The sequence below is a fragment of the Peromyscus eremicus genome, chromosome 13 (genome assembly GCF_949786415.1).
Source record: "Peromyscus eremicus chromosome 13, PerEre_H2_v1, whole genome shotgun sequence".
Lineage (NCBI taxonomy): Eukaryota > Metazoa > Chordata > Mammalia > Rodentia > Cricetidae > Peromyscus > Peromyscus eremicus.
In genome coordinates this window covers 541,382-560,318 of record NC_081429.1, presented here as the reverse complement: position 1 = coordinate 560,318, position 18,937 = coordinate 541,382, and the positions used below count along the sequence as shown (strand labels likewise).

At 39.2% G+C, this 18,937-nt stretch overlaps 1 protein-coding gene across 1 annotated transcript in view; it reads left to right on the top strand.

The window, feature by feature from the left end:
- Window positions 1–18,937, top strand: part of Pid1 (phosphotyrosine interaction domain containing 1) — a 237,567-nt gene that overhangs the window by 190,940 nt on the left and 27,690 nt on the right. The gene's annotated exons all lie outside the window — the stretch shown is intronic.

Genomic DNA, 18,937 nt, shown 5'->3' with positions numbered 1-18,937 from the left:
AGAGTTCAAATGTGGTTCAATTTAGAAGGGTGTGATCCAGAGGGACTAAAAATAGTTCTCTATTTCACTCTCTCTATCCTGCTCTCTTAAAAGGTCAAAATTATTTAGCAGTTCTACTGTGTCTGCCACATAGTACTTGCTCAATAAGTACTTCCATGGGTAAGTTATGTAATGAATATATTGCATCTATACATCCATGAATGAATGATGTTAGCTCATCAGCTGACTCATCTCTCATTTCTTTGCTTAAGCTCTGACTTTCTGATTTAGAGCACCCAGGAGGATTAGCTGCAGAAAACCAAAAGTGCTAAGTATATTAGGCAGGAAGGTGGATAGTTTAAGATTGGTGGAGGAGCTGGAAAGGTGGGACTTTTTTGTACTGCATGAGAATGCTCTGGTCTTGGGGTCAAAAAAGCTGCAAGCCACCAGCTTTACACCTGTACTGCAGCAGCTCCCTGCCTTCGTGAATTGGCAGGGAGATACAGCCAAAGCAGCCAGAACTGACATCTAGCTCCTTCCCCCATGTCGGAGAGAATAACAAGTAGCAGAACCTAAATCTTGAATTCAAATATTAAATGAATAAGGCGATTAAAATGAATTTAATCAGATCAACCTATTACTTGACCGACTGCAGTTTCCTCCTCCTTGTACTGTGTTGTATAGATTCTATTCACTTATTTCTAAGTTGATTAACTTACTTGATTAGACATGGCATAACGGGGCAGATTGCCATCCTATGAAGTGACTGACATTCAGCACCGGCTAGTTTGAGATCTTTATTGTGGGAGATCTGAAAGGAGGGTCTGAATTGCACTTAGGCCCTGCATAGTAATTACCTTTGTGATCAGATCTGGTGGAGATAAATGAGCAGCTTTTGACCAGGAAATAGCAATGGAAATTGCTCACATATGTTTCATATTTGGTGTGCAAAAGTCTTTCAATCAGTGAGGTTCTTTACTTACTTAGAGAACCACAGGCCCACAACCCATCACAATTTTGATCTTCTTACTCATTCATTCTCCTTTCTACCCTCTGCCTTCATCTATCTGCTGTGGAACACTTCACTGTTGTATACACAGAATATACCTTCTGTGAGCTGATAACTATTTCAGCTGGCAAAACAGAACTCACCACTGCAGTCTCAAATCTTAGAAACAAAGGAACCTTTCCTCAACAATCACCAAGAGTTAGCTCTTTAGTAGTCAAGTATTAAGTGTATCACCTTGGTATAATTAATTAAGCATTCCATAGATGTTCAGCCTTGTTTCTGCTGTTAATTAATATGCCTCCTAGCATTTCAAAGATTTCATACAATGAAATTAGCAAGAAGAGTTTCTTTGTGTAAAGCGCTGGGGAAGCTTTTTATGTTTTTACTTAATTAGTGTGACAATAAGAATCCCTCACCAGGAAACACTGGAGTCTAGGATGAAGGTTATTCCAAAGCCTGGCTTTTTTTTTTTTTTTTTTATTACCTTTTGCCTCTAAAGGAGCCCAGTCTACACAAGGCTGATACAGTATCTCAGAAGAGATCAAACAAACCCAAGAGATCTATGTGACTGAGGACAACATGTAACTCTGAGGAACAAGACATTCCATATCCAGTGCTTTTTCAAAGTTTATGAGTATTTTCAGACAACATTAAATATCTAGAGCATTGGGAGTTCATTCAAGTCATAGCTGCAGGCTGTCAGCATTTTATTTGTACAATGTAAAATTCTCTTCATTTTACTTGTACAAAACTTTCCAAACAACAGAAATTTTCTGGATGGATGTGATTTGTGTCTGTAATCACAGATCTTGCAGTGGGAGTTGGGGTGGGGTGAGACAGGGTGACGCTGTGAGTCTGAGGCTAGCCTGGGGTACAGAAACTTCTTAAAGATAAATAAATAAATGCAATTGGAAATTCAAAGAAGAAACCATCCAAAACTAAACATTTAAAGCTGGAAATACATTATTTGATATATACCCATCATAGTTTTGACTAGGTCCAGAATGTAAATATAAGTAAATAGTATAAAACAGGATATGGACTATATCCTGTTTTATACTATTTACTTATATTTACATATCTCCAAAATGTTCATTTGTAAGGAAATCCATTGCCATTTTCAATGTTGTTAATTTAAAAATAAATGTATGTATTTTAAATAAAAGACAAATTTCTTCTAAATTTATTTTCTAGAAACTGTTTCCTCATTCACTAAATAATTTCAAGGTTGTCCAATTAATGCTTTCTTCTGGAGATGACGTGCAAGTGAATTTAGTTCTGTGGTCTGATGGGCCAGTTGAACAGAGGAAGGACAAAGGGACATATGCAATTGATAAGAGTTTCTTTTCCATCTGTCATAGGTTACTTGTGTCCTTATTTGTCACAAATGCAGATCAGGTGCATGTAAGCCATGCTTTTAATGGGTCTGTAGCCACCATGTGAACCTGAGCACTGTGACTAGCTAGGTCTCTTATTATCCAGTTCAGTACAATAAACATCTATTGAATACCAATATCTGGTATAGAATTTGTGAGAATGAAGGACAGATGAGATATTTTTGAAGATTGATTCTCCTATGGAGACAGAGAAATCTAGACTCATTCCCTAAATTTTCTTAATGAACTTCCTGAAGGACCACGAAGTTATATCAAATTGTGTCATTAAGTTTCCCTCATGAAGATAACACTTGTTCTTTCTTATTCTCACAAGGATTTGTAGTGGAGGAGGGAAGAGATGTATGCAATTGTGCTCTTAAAGCTGTCTGTGCTGTTAACATAATTGCAATAGGCACTGCCATTTTCAGAGTTTATAGAGAAAATATTTCAGGTCACTGCTTGGGAAATTTTGTAGTTCAGCTTTGAAACTTAAGCCTTGGGAAGTTTTGATTTAAGTTTCTTTTGTATCTATTCTAGAAATGAAAATGCATAAAGAAATGAGAAGAAGAAAACATCTTTTTAAAAATAAGTGATTCTATTTCCTACTAACACAAACCATCTCCTTTAAACTACTAAGGAAAATAAAGTAATATTTGTCTTGGGCCATATCCTACTGGAAAATTGAGCTGCTTGCTCATTGTGAATGGTGTCATTTTAGTATATGAGACAAAGCATGCTTTGCTCAAATGACTGGAGGGTTAATACTGTTTCCTGCCTGACTTAACATTCAGTTAAGAGTGTGCTGAGAAGACCCTGTTCTCCCTTTGCTTTTGGAAGTTTTCCTATCTTGGCTCTGTGTTTGGAGAGTTCTTTTCGTAAATAGTCATAAAATTGCTGTGGTGGTTGAAGATTGGTTGGCTTATTTTTACTTCATAGTCTGAGTGTCCACATTTGTTGTTAATCAGGAACATGATTCTATGTGGAGCAAGGAAAAGATAAAATTTCTCATGGCAGGTTGGGATGAGACAGGACCAGTTTGCATGCCTGTAAGCCAACCAGCTGAGTTAAATCATTACTTCAGGCTTCATCATGTTAGGTTAACCTGGAGACACTGAGAAATGTCAACACCATTTCCAGCTACAAAAAAGAGGGATTTCCTCCCCTCCCATTTACTAGTATTGGAAACAATTAACATGTCCTAAGATTCGCCAAGAGACTTTTCACTTTGCACGCTACAGTAGCCACAAAAGTATTGGCTAGATGATGCTTAGAACAATGAATAATGAGGAGACAGCTGTTAGCAGGAACACGTGTATTCTTTGGCCTACATTCTGACCTTGTCATATTTTTTTTTCTCTTTGTGAGGGATAGTGGCTTGGACAAGGAAGATCAGGGAAACCTCCTTGTGTATAGTTCTATTTTTGGACTTAAGATGCTACACCCACAGTAATAAACACTGTCTGGTCAGTCAATAGAATGTAGATATTTAAAGGGTCCCCTTGGTGGTAAGTTATTTCAAAAGCCTCCTTTCTCAAACCATTCAGTAAAGTAAATGTTTCCTCGCTTACAGACTTCATGTGGTAGGTTTCTCAACATCTCTGCCTGGGTAGAATGGTGTGAGTAATGTAAGCAGCCGACATCTGTTGAGCTCCCTGGCTACTTTGTCACTGTCCAGTTGACCCTTCATCACTCTGCTGTAACGTTTGTTACAATGACAGGACCCCTGTGACACTGACAATTTTAGTGAAATGTTAGCTTTCTGTTGCTACGATTAAACACTGTAGCCAAAGCAGCTTATAGAAGGAAGTGTTTATTTGAGCTTATGATTCCAAAGGGATAACAATCCATTATGGAGGATATCTTAGGGTTGTTGCTGCGATGAAACACCATGACCAGAAGCAACTTGGGGAGTTAAGGGTTTGTTTGGCTTACACTTCCACATCTCTCTTCACCATGGAATGAAGTCAGGGCAAGAACTCAAATAGGGCAGGAATCTGGAGGCAGGAGCTGGTACAGAGGCCATGGAGGGGTACTATTTACTGGCTTGCTCAGCCTGCTTTCTTATAGAACCCAGGACCACCAGCCTAGGATGCCACCAACAACAATGGTTTGGGCTCTCCACCCATCAATCACTAATTAAGAAAATGCTCTACAGGCTTGTCTATATCCTGGTCTTATAGAGCAGTGTTTCTCCACCTTCCTAATGCTCTGACCCTTTAATACATTCATTATGTTGTGGTGACCCCCAACCATAAACTTATTTTCGTTGCTACTTCATAACTGTAATTTTGATCCTGTTATGAATTGTCACATAAATATCTGTATTTTCTGGATGGTCTTAGGTGACTGCTATGAAAGGTTCATTTGACTCCCCAAAGGGGTTGTGACCCTCAGGTTGAGAACTACAGTTATAGAGGAATTTTTCTCAGTGATGACTCTCTGATGACAATAGCTTGTGTCAAGTTGATATAAAGCTAGCTTGAATAGAGAAGTGGCAGACACAGGGCAGCTGGAACAGGAAGCTGAGGGTGCACACCTTGAACCACAGCACAAAATAGAGAGAGCAAACTGGGAGTAGGGTGAAGCTTTCTCAAAGTCTTCCTCCTTAGTGACATACGTCCTGCAGCAAGGCCATACCTGCCAAACCTACCCAAACAGCACCATCAACTTGGGACCTAGTAGTCAAACATCCTCTGAGCCTGTGGGGGATATTCTTGTTTAAACCACTATGTCTAGCTAACACATGTAACTATGAATGATCTAATTGAAATGGTTTGATGGTTTGTCTGGGATTAAAAGCAGATACTCTACTTAGGATAAACATTCCACTTCTAGACAGGTGAGTCTCCATGAGTACCCTTGGGTCAGTTTCATTCTCATGGAACCACAAAAAAGGTAAATCATAGAATAGCTTGTAATAATTGCAAAGGATAATACACACAGATTTTGACTATCTTACTGAAGAGATGGTCTGAATCAAATATTTGTCCTGTATAATCACACTTTTTCTTACCTTCTAAATAATTGATGTATGCTCCTCAATGACATTCACCTCAAGCTCTTTGGCCTAACAGTAACTTTTCTGGCTGACATTAGTTTGGTTTTTGGCCATAAGCTGTTTTCCAGGTCTAATTTCATTTCCTATTCCTGGTAATATTGGGTCCATCTTCTCTTTCCTTAGGATGGCCAGCAGTAAATAGTAGCATAGCTAACTGGTCATCCTGACCTTGTTTTTTTGGTGTGAGTGTGGTAGGCAGTCCATTGCTAAGTATGCTCAGCCACTCTAGTGAACACTGGATTGATCAATCTGATTGATTGATTGGAAGTTTGTTTGAATGGATGGATTCACAATAGTTGTTCTTACAAAGTAAGACATTCATTGGACCAGGTAGGTTTTTCTGAACAGTGGGACAAGATTATACCTACAGGGTCGCCTTTCCTCCAGGGTGCCTTTTCAAAACCTGTTACTCTTGGATACTCTTTTATAACCCATAGTTTCTATTGTCTGATCTACTCACTTACTTTGTGAAATCACATAGAATGGAATATATATATTTTGTTTAACATCTTGCATGGATAGCAATTGATATGTATTATTTAATAAATTCAAAGGTGAACCCAGTGGCTTTTGCTGCTATTACAAGTTACTGCAAATTTGGCAGCTTAGAGGGATCCCAATTATTATCTCACAGCCTTCGTGAGTCAGAAGTTATAATGGTCTGGGTCAAGTGCATTGCTATGGTCCTCAAAACCTGAAATTAATGACAGGTGAACTGGGTTCCAAATTGCAGGTATGAAGAGGCCACTTCAAGGATGTTCACACTGTGGGCAGAGTCCAGCTCCTTTGGGTGTAGGACTGACTACATATTTCCTAAGTGGCTGTCAGCCAGGGGTGTCGCTCCACTCTTGGAGACTACCTACATTCCTTGTCACATGCCCTGCACCACCTTTGAATTAATAGTGCTGCTAGAGACTCTCCGGTCCTCCTACCCCCTCTGCCATAAAGTTCTTTGCTTAAGAGGTTTGCTAATGTGATTAGACCTTGTGTGTAATGTGGACAGTTTACCTTTCTTAAAGTCTGTGATGGGTCCCTTGAGGCCACTCTTCTGCCAAGACATCTAATGATCTTACTAGGATAACACAAGTGATGGTCAGGTGATCCATCTCTGGATTCAGACTGCTCAGAGCAGAGGACGCTGGAGAAAGGAATGCCTGCATACTTGCTTGTGACCAGTTGGGAGAGGAATGCATCCCACCACAATCACACCCCTTCTGTTCTACAAAAGCAGTTCTGGGTGTTGGGAATGCCCAAGACATCCCTTGTCTCCATGGATTCCATGGCAGCTCCAGATGTAGAAATAGCATTTGGAGACTGCCCTATTAAGGTTTCTATTGCTGCAATGAAACACCATGACCAAAAAAAAAGTTGGGGAGGAAACAGTTTGTTTGGCTTACATTTCCACATTGTAGTCCATCCCTGAAGGAAGCCAGGACTGGAACTCGAACAGGGAAGGAACCTGGAGGCAGGATCTGATGCAGAGGCTATGAAGGGGTGCTGCTTACTGGCTTGCTCCCCGTGATCTTCTCAGCCTGCTTTCTTATAGAACCCAGAACCAGCCCAGGGGTAGCACTACCCACAATGGACTGGGCCCTCCCACATCAATTACTAATTAAGACAATGCCCTACAGGCTGGCCTACAACCTGATCTTATGGAGGCATTTTCTTAATTGAAGTTCCATTCTCTCAGATGACTTTAGCCTGTGTCAAGTTAGCATAAACTATCCAGCACAGAGACTATTGAAATTTCATTCACATTTTTCTGTTGGGTTAAACCTATAATTCTATGTTGCCATCATTTGACAGATTAAATACTTTGAGAAGCCAGCTGGACCTACTAGACAGAAAATGTCCCTTGATGCTCTTTGCTTTTCCCAGACTCCCTTGATGTTGAGTACCCTGTGATATTTTCCCAAGGTCGTGAGCACCATGCAGTAGATGGAAACAGGCACTGTCTCCTGCACATAACATCACCTTTTTTTGTCCAAGGCTTAACTTTTAGCAGCATGGTTTCTTACCTTCTCTTAATGAGATAAACACCATTAGTGCTATGTAACAACATATTTTTATAAGGCAGAAAGCCTCATTTTATAATTCAGGACAAGGAAGCTCAGGTCATCTCATACATGACACTGTCTCAATGCCCTAGTGAATTCAGCAGGCTGCCAAATAGTGCCTCTAAAATGTCACTTGCATCAATAGGCCATTCCTCTCCTAAGCTTGTCAGTGGCTCTCCAGTGGCTGCTAAATCAGTCTGAAGCCTCCTGACCAAATTTATTTTCCCTTGCTCCCTAGATTAAAGCCTTTGCTATAGCCAGATTCTGTCTCAATATTTTCTCTCAAGTCTTACTTCTGAGCCATTTACACACCTTAGCACTGCACATTTTGTGTGGCATTATAATTACATCTTTTTGTATTTGGTTTTCCCTGCATGGCATGAAACTTCTTAAGCATATTAATATGTCTCAACTCCCTTCGTTCCTTCAGTGTCTTGCAAAAGTTTGCTCTCTAGTAAGCACTAAGGGAATAGTGGTTAAGTGGATTTGAATGAATCTATCAACTATTCAATATTCATGCATTCATTCATTTGGTGTTTATTACATCCTTATTTTCTTCTTGTACTTTGCTAATAGCTACAAGAAGCAAGACTAGATAGTGGCATCTGCCATAGAGATGATCCTGGGCTATTGGAAGAGGACATGCATTGGATAATCCTGTAATATCTCTAATTTTAGTGTTGATGAGGATGAAGGATTGTACATAGACTGCTTAATTTCATCTGATGCCTTAGAGATGATGTTTGTGTTGCTTTTGAATACAGAAAGCATTCACAGAATGTGTCCAGCAGCTAGGATGGGACTGGGCAGCCACTCCAGGGGGAAAGAGTAGACAGGATGTATACAAGCACAGAAGTGTATAAGGGGAGTGCTCAGGGCAATGCATTAAATTTATTTGACCATAAAGACTAGGACAAAAATGTGGCTGCAAAGAGAGGGAGAAATTATGTAATAAAAACCTCAAGTGCCTTGAACTTCTTCCAGGAGACAGTGAACAAGTACTGCAGGAATTTAAGGAAGGAGCAAGATAAGATTTCAGATCTTGCTTTTATTTGTTCTTCCACATGAACCCTGAAAGCTGAGAATCTGCTTGAGTCTGCTCTTGGTCAGGTGAATGGTGCAAGCATAAGCTCTCTGGTGTTCCTAGGTCATGTATAGGTCATAGAGGGCAGACTGGAGGAAGAGTAGGAAAGAAAGACCCTAACTTTGTCCTGTCCCTTCCTTGTTGAAGGGCTGCACAGATACCTCCTTTGGCCAGCACAATCCTGGCACATGTCCCTGGATCTACCTCGTGTCTTCCATGTCAAGGATTCTCACCCAACACTTTCCTTCTTTTTGCCTCCTGTAGCTTCAAACTTACTCTGGAATTTTCATAAATGTTTGTGTCTGACCCGCCCCCCCCCACACACACAGTTCAGTCCCTACTATACAATAGATACTGAATATACGTGGTCACCGAGCCCAAGTTAAAAGCCCAATGTTCTTTTAACTTTGGATATATTGATTATTAAAAGCTCATAAAATTTTGACTCATTGTATTTCTCTCCATGCTTTTATGAATCTTCTCAAATGAAATGATGTAAGATATTGAAAATCTTGTTCTTAGAAGGATAGAAGTATCCATTACTTAACCTTGACTAGATGGTCTCTAGGCTCAACACTCAGTAAAGACCTGTGCCTGAGTGAAACACTAGGGAAATGAACCAAAGAAACCAAGCAGGGCTAATTTAAACCAAAAGATGGAGGGCACAGAAGGAAAGAGAATCCACAGAGGGATTTTTTATGAGACTTTTCAGAACTGTCCCTTTTTTGTTCCTTAGGAAAAGTCCAAAGTTAAAAAATTATTTAATAGGGATATTTGTTTTTATTAGGGAAATGCCTTTACTTTGTTGGAAGAGTCCTTCGTGTTAGAGATTGAGTCGCTGAGGGAACACTTTGTATAAAACAAGTGTGTGAATAAGCTATGTCTCAAAGAGGCTTTTCTGGGATTAAACTGTAATCCAGAGACTAACTCTTTGTCCATCTATTTAGGTTTATGCTCATCCTAGGATGTGATTTATAAATTTAATCTGGGTTTGGATGAACAATGACTTGAAAAACAAATGGAACAAGGTCTTTTGAATAATGGCTGCTGAGAGGGAGTGTGGGGATATGAGATGAAGATGAGAGAGAGGGGGAGAGAGAGAGAGAGAGAGAGAGAGAGAGAGAGAGAGAGAGAGAGAGAGAGAGAGAGAGAGAGAGAGAGGAGTGTTTTCTTTAAGGATTCTATCCCCAAGCTCCAGCAGATGGCCTCACACCCAGGCACATGCTGGCAACACTAACTGAACTCAGTGAGGAAAAATAAACAAACAAACAAACCAATAAATAAATGTACACATGGAATTGAGAGGGAATAGTGTGAAGGACTGAGTGTGGACTTGATCAAAACATATTATATACATGTGTGAAATTCTCAAACAAAAATTTTAAACATTTTCAGCTTATTTTATTCCTTTTTATAATTTAAATTAGTATTCTCACAGGCTCTTGATATTGTTAAACAAGTTTGTCTTGGAAAGTAACATGGCTTGTTTTGTTTAAACAAATACTATAAAATGATTTTACTTAAACTACACTTCATTATTTTTGTCTATTTTCCTGATTATTCTCTGAAAATCAACTTTTCTGCTCTATAATGATATTGAAGAACAATAAAAATTAATTATGATCACTGAGCATAGTAATATACATCATTAATCCAGCAATGGGAGGCAGAGGCAAGCACAGCTCTGTGAGTTCAGTATGACTCTACACAGTGAGTTCTGGGCTGCACAGGATTATGTAGTGAGACCCTATCTTAAAAAAATTAAATTATGCCGGGCGGTGGTGGTGCACACCTTTAATCCCAGCACTCAGGAGGCAGAGGTAGGTGGATCTCTATGAGTTCAAGGCCAGCCTGGTCTACGAAGTGAGTTCCAGGAAAGGCGCAAAGCTACGCAGAGAAACCCTGTCTCGAAAAACCAAAACAACAACAAAAAAATTAAATTATAATCTGGAAGCAGTGCATGTTTAATTTGCTAACCAGAAAATAGGATAAATTTTTTTAAGTTTTGACTTTCTGAAAAAACATTTTTAAGACCCACTGGAATATATAGATTTATTACTACATTATTTACTCTTATGCAACAAGAATAGGAACTCTTAGATTAGATATCTATTTTTCCTCTAAAGATAATACCTTTGTGGTTCACAGAATACCTCTATTTCCTCACAATTTCATAAGTTCTCTCTGTCTCTATATTTCGCTGTCTCCACCTCCACCCCCAAGTTCACTTAATGCTGCTAGCATGTGTTTGTGTGTGAGGCTGTCTACTGGAGCATTGATAGATCTCAGAGACTACATTCTCAAAGAAAACTGACTCTTTCTCCCACAACTTTCTAAATATAGATCACTTCAAAGACTTTGTTCTGTATGTTTGTTTTATTTAGAAAAGTTGACACACCAAAATTACTACCCCAGGATCACAGTGTATTTTTGGCATAATAGGTGGGAATAAAAATATCAGATATAACCTTTGGCATCCATATCTATGAAGTATGGAAGAAGACTGGAAGACGCATATTTGTGGACTGTCAACATGAAGATCTTAGAAGTACAAAAATGAATTACTTGAGAGAGAATACCTATGAGGCAAGGTTAGACAGGAGGCAAAAGTGCGGCAAGAAAACATGATCTAAAAGATGGAGAAATGAGGTGGTACCATCTGTAGAACCAAGAGTGTGACAGAACTCGTGAAAGATAGAGGTTGATTCAAGAGAGGGAATGAGGAACGAAGGCTTGGAATCAACAATGGGCATGTTATTGGAGATCAGGGAGAATAGTTGGGGATTTTCAGAACAGGAGTTACCCCTAGGCAATTAAGAAGGTATTGGGTGTTGGAGAAAGAGAGCAGTGATTCTCAAAAATCTACTCAGGACTCGTCTTTTTAAACACATGGGCTACTGTGTCCTACAAAGAAACTTATTGAGAAGGTCTAATGTATGTGAGGAGAGCCATCTATGGAATTCACCCTGCCTGATACTGAATAGTGGGTGATCTGACCTCTTGTTGAGAAATGCTATGCCAGAAGCAGCTGGTGTATCCTAAAACTTCTGGAGGTAGAAGGGTATATAAAGGGTAGGAGTGGAAATCTAGCTATCTATCAGGGAGTGGTTCTGAGTTAACACAAGTTATTACCAGGGGTACAGAGACATGTGCAATACCTGCACCCTTAAAACACTTCTCAGGAGAAAAGAACTTAGGAGTTGCGTTGGTTTTCTGTGAGTGACAGTGAGCGGCAGAGACTAATGAAATGTGCAGCAAGTGCCCTGTGGTGGTTTGTTTTTCTGAACTTATTCTTTATATAACAGGCATCCTTTGTTGCATATTGCATACTTATGTGACTATCATCAATACAGCATGAGTCTAGTTACTTTTTAGAGTTTCCTTGGATTTATGGGATTAAACATCAAAGTTCATATATTTAAGATTATGGAGTTGTTCACTGAAAGCAGCCAGTCCATATTTACTGATATATATATATATATATATATATGTACAAGCTTTGATGAAAAATGTGAAAGCAATGAAAAATCGTAGTGACGCATTTTCCTAAAATACCGATATAGACAAATATCACAATGTATATATCTTATGTAATTATAAATTTTACACATTTAGCTACATGGACAGAAAAAAACATATTAATGTTTGAACTAATTTGTCAAACATTATTTTTAAGGGTTTTCCATCAATAAGTGTAAAAGACTGAAATCTCAGTGTATATTTTGACATCTTCTAACAAACTTTTGATCTCTTAAAGGAAAAAGAGATGTCACTTGTTTTTTTCTCCATTTCTACAACAGGTAAATGTCTTCCCACACTTGGGATCTGTATAGGCATACCTACCTGAAGAGTTTATGGAGAATTATGAGATGACAGTTAATGAAGAAAAAGCCATTGTCATCTCCTAAGTATTTCATTGCATAAATGTATATTAGATTTTACCAATGAGCCAAAGTGTGTTTCTAAAATATTATTAAAAGCTCCCATGGAATTCGGATTTCTTAGGTTCACTTCTCATTCTCTCTCCCTCTCCTTTCTTCTTTTAACCCCATTTTCATGCATCTGCATTTTAACTGCAGCTTCTTTGTCGTTTGTCTTTTAACGACTCTTTCTTCCATTGAGGGATGTTTTGCTCTGGGTCCTTTTCTGAGAAAACCTAAAGGAGAAATCAGGTATCTTAAACACTGTTACCTGAACAGATTGTAATGCTCTGGAAGATTCTTTTGCCACCGTTATATGCAGGTTTTACCATCTGACTTGCTGTTTTATAGGCCCTGTGAAACCAAGCTGTAAATCTGACAGTTTGTCAGCCTGCAAGCCATTGATTCATGCTTCAATCATTTCTCTTTTGAAGGAGACTTAACAGCTCTACATTTAATTTAGATGATGTGGGGTGCTAAGTATGGCCATAGGATTGGAAAACATGCATGAATTTTTCCCAGTAGTGTGGGAATGATAGTGTGTGTGTGTGTGTGTGTGTGTGTGTGTGTGTGTGTGTGTATTTGTACATATTCTACTTCCATGGATCATTTTCTAGCCCCTAAAAAAGTAAGGTTTATCTTGTTAAAAGCTTGTTTTCTCTCAGAAAACAAGAGCCAACGACTTTAACAGATTCTGAAATATTCTAGCTTCTTACAAAATTATTTCATATGACAAATGTTTATCAACTCAGATGAGTTGCTTTCATTCCTATTTTGGTTAAATCCAAAGGTTTGATATTAGTAATGAATTTTGGATTTGCATGCTGATGTTGAGAAAGGGCAGTTCCAGCTGTGTTGGACTTCATGATATCTAGGCTGTTCACCGAATATTTATGTTAGGACAGCACACATCTTCTCTTCCCTCTGGGTGGGCAGTGGTAGCTGTACTCAGAACTGGACAGGAATGGTCTGTGAGAGGCTTGTCCATTCTAAATATCGCTAGCATGATGCATGGGCCACAACAGAATCAGCTGCCTTTTAATAAAGCTTAGTTTTGGCAATAAATTGTCTTTTTAAAGTCACGATCTATGACTCTTTGCCCGAATTATAGCTTAAAGATGGCAGCAATTGCCCAGTTTGTAAAAATAACTGCATTGTAGGCCCTGTAATTCAGTTTAATCTACCTTGCTGAGTAGTTATGTCTATACCACAGAGATAATGGAGAGATCTTTTAAGCTTCAATTCCAATTTGTGCACTGTGATACTGTGGTAGCTCCTTGCATCCCAGACGTTCTTTTTGCACTTGATTATGAGCCTTTTTCCCTGATTAAACCTCTCACATATCTGTTAACAATTATGTGTAAAACATGTATCAAGTTTGATGAACATCTTGGCTTTGAAAACAGTAGACACAAAACTGCTACATCTGTAAGAATACCTCCTTCCCTCCCTCCCTCCCTCCCTCCCTCCCTCCCTCCCTCCCTCCCTCCCTCCCTCCTTCCCTCCCTCCTTCCCCTCTCCCTCCCTTCCTTCCTTAACCTCTAGAACAATTTTATTGGAGTTTAAAAGAAAAATCTCAGGTCTAGCAAGCTGTAAATCCTGTCAGCTGCCTGGAGGAGACCAGAGAAGAACAGGAAAAAAAATGCCATGCCGTTGATTTAAACCAGCATAGAGGCCAGCCACATGGTCCTAGGCAGCCATGGGGCAGGAAAGAAAGCTTTAGAGAAAGAGTGAAGCCCACCATGTTAGAAAACATTCTTAGGAAAGAGGTCCAAAGAAAAGAAAAGATTGGGGTTTTCTGAGTAATTTAGAAAACCTCATATTGATAGATCACCCTTAATGGAAAGTACAGCCAAGACTACAAGTAGAACTAAATTCTTTAACTAGGCTTGGGGAAACTATTCATAGCCTTATGGAGTTAGTAGACATCTACACATTAGAATTATAATTGTTAAAATGTTGAGGTTTTTTAATGAGCTCCATTTCAGCAGAAGATATACAGCATTTTTGTTCTTTTGGCTTTGTTGACCTATTATTGTTTATGAACCTCTAAAATGAAGGACATCTTGTTCACAATGCACTGATGAGTTGTGTTATTTGATTGCTAATAGGATGCACACACCCCTACTATGTTTTGAAAATGTAGGTGTTATTGACAAGAGGGGCATGGATTTATTATTTTTGTGGATTTATGTATGATCCTCTGGGTATCTAAAATTATGAAGAGTGATATTGAGTCCATATGAGAGTGTCAAATAAGAAAATGTCAGTATTATGGCAGTGACAGACATTAAATTACTTTTAGAAGGATGATGTGAAAAATGTTTTCTCTCAGTTCAGTGTAAAGAGATCTTTCAAAGCTAAGCAGAGATTCCTATTTGGGAGGAGTCAGAGCAGATGCAATAGGCTATTCTTTATTCTTCCCCTGTATCTTCATCCCACAGTTACCAAGTTGGTTATGATTATAAAATAGGAAATGCCGAAGAGTTTTCTCTTCTTCAATAGACCCTTATTTTCCAAACATTCTGTTATAATCTTGCAGTTACAATCTCCTCCTGAGGTTTAGTAGCCTCAAATAGAACTTTACATGCCTGTAAGTTTATGCATAGAAAGATGGTAAAGCCAAAACATATGTATCTAGAAAATGCTATAGAATGGCCAACTGGATTCCATTTGTCCTGCTTCTTTATCAGTAAATGGGCTGATCTCAGGACCTGGTTTACATGACTGTTGTTGATGTAAATCATAGAATCCTTAACAGAGGGCCTGGTGCCTCACAAGTGTGCTCAACCAGCTACAGCTATTACATCACCTTCACAATGCCAGCACCTGAAACAGGTGTAATGTAGAGCCACTTAAACTCCTGTTGCATTGTAGATCAGAAGGCATTGTGGTATGTGGAAATTGTGACTCTCCCAAGGTCAGTTCAGAGATAATCATCCTGGATCCCCATGGCTAAAACTTTAACTCATAGATAATTCAGCTCTCACCAGTAGTAAGTTCTAAAACTGTAACAAGTCCTTGGCCATCAACATCATATTAATACCTGCAGCTCTCTGCCTCACTGTCTAAGTTCAAATCAACCCTAAAGCATATTTCTCTCTTGCAAAGATTAAAAAAAGTTTTCAACTGTGTTTATTATAAATTTATCTGATTAATGATTTGTTTTTAGAAGATGGGATATGGGAGAAAATGTGTAATTTCTCTGCTTAGACTGGCTTCCTTTTCTAATGGGCCTTAAATATACTTTCACATTAAAGTCCAGAGGAGAATTTGGGTTATGACTACTTAAGGATTAACATTTTTAAAACGCTTTTCAAACTTGGAGGTGGGCCTGAGGAGTTTGAGAAAGGTTAGAAGAGAGCAGGCTATCTGAAGAGATTCCAAGACCCTTGAGAGGCAGGTGGTCCTAAATGCCAGGCACAGGAATTACCAGGTTTTACTGAACACAGTAGTTGCCCTATGGACAGCTTCCTTAGTTAGCCTCTCCAGATATCTCTCTTTGTTTACCAAGTGAAGACTTTAATCCTACCTAAAGGGGTCATTTGGGTAGGAAAATGGACAATGCCTAGAAAGCTCCAGTTCTCAGTCTGACCTCTGCCAGACATCCCTTTTTTGAATCAAGTTCTTGTGACCACAGGACACATCACCTCATCAGTGTTTAATGGTGCTAGACTATTGTTTAGATCCAGATGTACTTTTGATCTCAGGGATACTAGAAGGCCTTATTTATTTATTTATTTATTTAAGTTTTCTATAAAAGGATGAAAAACACAAGATTTGTCATTCCTAAATACTTATAGCTGACAAAATATCACACTGGAAAGGACCAGGACACCATATTTCAATTGCCAGTCACCTTCTATGGTAAGTTCTTATCTTCCAAAGGAAACAAAGCTTGAGTTAGAGATGAGCTGTAGCTTTTTATAAAGGTAAACTGAGGTACTGTGAAATTATTTCAAGAGTTTACTTGAGCATATATAATAGTTTACAAATGATAAACTCTGAAATCAGAAGTAGTTCCTGAATCCCCTGGGGATTTTGTGGAAGAGATCCTGAGATAGGGCAGAGCCACCACAGAGTGGCTATAATTCTGCCATTGTTAAATGTGGTCTACTGTATCAGAAAGCTCCTCATGATAGATGTGTATGTAGGTTGGTGATATCTGATGGGTTCAGCTTAAGTTCCTTGTCTAATATAGGCATTTATAAAAGTTAATTCTAGTTAAGTTTTGCTTATGCTTTCAATTGAGAGGTTTGAGTTGCTTGAGAAATCCAGCTGGTTTTGTCTGTTAGGAGATCATTTGAAGCTGGAGAATGTAATTTTGTAAAACATCTTGATTTTGGGCTGCATGCTTCATGGCAGGTACAGGTGAGGGGTGGAGACAAATGTCACAAGTCAAGAATCAAAGACAAGCAATGAAGCTACCTAGTTCCTGACACTCAGAGCTTTCTTTTGATTGACTACTCTCCCTTGAGTGGCCCTAACATCCTCTATGGATTTCTTTCTTAATGCCAGATATCTGTTCTGGCTCCATTAGCACAGATCATATGGCAGTCACCATGGTGGGTGACTTCACTGTTGACAAAGACTTCTAAGATGTAGTAGAGAGAACTGTGACCATCTTTACGATGTGCTCAGGGCAGTGGACAGTGGAACCAGGAGCCACATGACATGGAGGACTAAAGCCTGTTGGGGAGTTCATGGCAGGCTTTGGAGGTGACTTATCTGAAGAAGTCTGGATAGGGAGACTCTGTTACATAGAATACTGAAGGCCACTTCAGCAAATGTAATGCCACCATTAATGGCCAAGAAGATGAGATGTGACCCAGTACATGCACAGAGAGTGAGAAGTCCAGTATGCCTTTCCCAGGGAGGCCATAGCCTAGAGAAGAGATGGGCGCAGGTGGATGGATGCTAAGGAAAACATCTTTTACCTTGCTGCTGAATTTATTTCTTCCATAGGAGGGGAGGTACTTTAAATCTTTCTCACTAGTGACCTCACACAGGACAGAAGTGGGCAGGGTGAGGGGTGTTCAAGGAGGTAAGGAGACTAGATGTGGAACATTAAGTCTAACATTGAGGCTGAAGGAAGAATGAAGACTTCAGAGGGGACCAGTTGCCTCAGTTCCATGTATGAACAGACTAGTACAATGTATGCACTTCCCATCCTCTGCTCTTATCATCACCTGCCACCTGACACCCAGTTAAAATCAGTGCAAGTCTTCTATAAGCTCACCAAGCCTGTAATAACTTTAAACCAAAGAAAGAATTGTTGAAAGGTAATCATGGCATATATTTAATAAGTTGAGTAGAATCAGATCATATGGAGCAGTGGTTCTCAACCTCCCTAATGCTGTGATCCTTTAATACAACTCCTTATGTTGTGGTGATTCCCAACCATAAGATTATCTTTGTTACTACTTCAGAGCTGTAATTTTGCTACTGTTATGAATTGTGATGTAAATATCTGATATGCAGGATATCTGCTCTGTGACCCCTGTGTCATTTGACCTCTAAAGAGGTCATGACCCACAGGTTGAGAACCACTGAAACAGAGCTAAACGAAAACCTGTAAAGATATTTGTAGGTCTTAATGAGTCTAATACTAATGGATTGACCAAACCCATACTTGGTGCTGCTTGTTCTGCTGGCTTGCTGTGATGAAACCTCTGGCATCTAGTGTTCTATGGGGAAGGGTTACAAAGTGACACTCAGAAAGGATTCTTGGGTTTGGCTGCTATGCTAGCTCCCCTAAGTGTAAACTTGTTCTTTTTCAGATATCTGTGTCTGAGAAGCCAGGGGATCAGGGTGTTCAAGTCCACTTCTAATAGCACCATGCTTGGTAAAATGGTGCAGCTTAACAAAGTGGATCTTGGTTCTTCAGACTTCAGTGGGGTTACTAAAGCCACTATTATTTTGTGAATGATTTAGGCTGTTTTCATATACATAAAAATGAGAATGGCTTTAAGTTCTTGGCTGTCTCCTGCACGTCCTGCAGATGTAGCTACTCTGACCAGCTTCTTTGGACCCCTCAAACCCCACTGAATGCTTTCTGTGTGTTTCCTGGACAGTTGTGTGGTAATCCTCAACTCAACCCCCATCTTTGAAATCAGAAACTGTTGTTTGTTTGTTTTTGTAATTCCACCACCTGGAACAGTCTAAGGTTGGGCATTTGACAGATAGATGAATATATAGAGTCTTGGGTTCTACCATATGCCAGCTCCTGTAGTTCTGTTTAGTTGTTGGTTTGGTTTATTTTTCAATTAGTTGTGTGGCTTACAGCTTTGGTTAGGTGATTGTTTTCACTCAACTGCAATGGTATTAGAGGCAGTAAGACTGTGAATCATGGGGATTGACTTGGGTTACAAGTATAAATAAAATACATAATTTCTTTACTCATGATTATATCTCAGCTGTGGTGAAAGTAATCTGTCCACGTGACAATAAATTA